The sequence below is a fragment of the Propithecus coquereli genome, unplaced genomic scaffold (assembly GCF_000956105.1).
Source record: "Propithecus coquereli isolate 6110/MARCELLA unplaced genomic scaffold, Pcoq_1.0 Scaffold672, whole genome shotgun sequence".
In the NCBI taxonomy this organism is placed as follows: Eukaryota; Metazoa; Chordata; class Mammalia; order Primates; family Indriidae; genus Propithecus; species Propithecus coquereli.
The window spans coordinates 217,128-218,902 of NW_012152752.1; the positions used below are offsets into that span (position 1 = coordinate 217,128).

The 1,775-nt window shown below is 56.9% G+C and overlaps 1 long non-coding RNA gene across 1 annotated transcript; it reads left to right on the forward strand.

Moving 5' to 3' along the window:
- The first annotated feature begins 603 nt into the window (after positions 1 to 603).
- Positions 604 to 1,766, forward strand: LOC105823452. Its single transcript, XR_001138145.1, has 3 exons — positions 604 to 1,110; positions 1,217 to 1,274; positions 1,679 to 1,766. It is a non-coding gene; the product is annotated as an uncharacterized LOC105823452 (long non-coding RNA).
- The last annotated feature ends 9 nt before the right edge of the window (positions 1,767 to 1,775 follow it).

Genomic DNA, 1,775 nt, shown 5'->3' on the forward strand with positions numbered 1-1,775 from the left:
TCTATATTTCTATACAGTAACTGCATATTGTTTTCCATATTAAAAGAACACAAAGGAAAATAAGTCATTTTTATCAAAAGACATCTGCACTTAAATGTTTACTGCAGTACAATTCATAATCACAAAGATGTGGAATCAACCTAAATGTCCATCAATTCATGAATGGATTAACAAAATGTGGGCTGCCTTCTGGACCTGGTAATCCCACTGAAGGTTTAACCTTCACCTCCCTTTGTGACAGGGACGCCACAGCTCTGTGATGCAGGGCTGGGCCCTGGTCAATAGGCTCAGAGAAGGCGCCCATGGCTCAGGGGCTTGAGGGCAACAGCCTTAGTGACATAGCGCTGAGCCCCAGCTCCGCCGACTGGGTGGCAGATCTCACGCTGACCTTCCCCTGGGGACCGGGGCTCTTCCTCCTGTTACTTCCCTGTCTCCGTGGTGACCCACCCTCACCAGCCCACGGGCAGAAAAGAAGCATCAGTAAGGTGAGGACCGTCGGCCCAGACCCAACAGAGAATGACTCTCTCTTTCCTTTTTAGTATTATTTCTACTTCTCCAAATTGACTGGAGACCCCTGAGATGGGACATGCCCTCATCCTGCCAGGCCCAGGTGGGGCAGGGAAGTGACAGTGGTGTGGGTTTCTATCCCAAGCTCTCAGACCCCATGTGCAGGTGTGCAGGCGGCATCAGGGCCAATCAAACGCCAGGACGCAGAGGCCGGGACGAGATGATGACAGAGCTGAGGTCTGTGTGGGAGGAAGTCCCCGGGCTCCGTGCATCAGGCATCGGTCCCCTTCCCGTGGCTGGCGCCTCAGCTTGGCCTTTCTCCTGTGTCAGGTGACCTGAGGGCTGTGCTGAGCCCCCCAGAGCCTCCCATCAGAGACCGGAGTGGCCTCTGGCCTCCTCGGGAAGGAGGACCGTGCCTGACAGCAGGATCCATAGGCCTGAGTCAGTGAGTTTCTCCAGCAGAGGAATGGTGACAAAAGACACCCACGCTGGATCTCACATAGAAAATCCCTCCGTGCGTGTTTCAAAGAAGGATGACAAAAGATACTTGTATGCACATTAAAAATGAGTAGAAGGAGAGAAAAGCAGACAGAGGTCCCTCAGGTATGTGCAGAAGGTCACGTCCTCCACAGACACTGAACGTCTGCAGCTCCTCTGGGGGGAGGCGGGTAGGGCCGGTCCCAGCCCCTTGATGTTTCTTGTCCCTCAGCGTGCGATGGCGATGACGGGGAGGCCCAGGAGCGGGAAGAAGAGCTGCGGTCTGAAAGGTAAGGCTCTGGCCCGGAGTCCCCGGGGGGACTTAGCCTCGCCGATCCTGAGGGACGAGTCTAGCAGGAAGTCAGCTGCAGAGGGCTGAGGGGGCTCCTGGGAAGGAAATGGGACCCGGGATTCTCCTCAGATACTGTGCCAGGCGTGAAGCCAGTCGGGCCCGGAATGGCTGCTGCCCACAGCGGGGAGGTGGGGGTGACCCATCACCAGCTGGGTGTGCATGCAAGTGGGGCCTCCAGGCCCAACTGTGGACAGCGGCTCGACCTGCCTAAGGCCGGTTCATCTCGGAGGTGACCCTGGTCTTGTCCCCCACAGGGGGCATGTGGGGACCCTGCGGGATGGATATGGAGAACTGAGTTGACGATAAAGCGCTGCCTGCTGCGCTTTTTTCTGTCACTGCCAGGTTCTCATGGCCTGGACACTGATGCGTGGGCTGCAGGGCCAACCCCCGACGGTCTGTCCTAGGGGGACAGTCAGCCTCCTGCAAGATACCCAGGCCC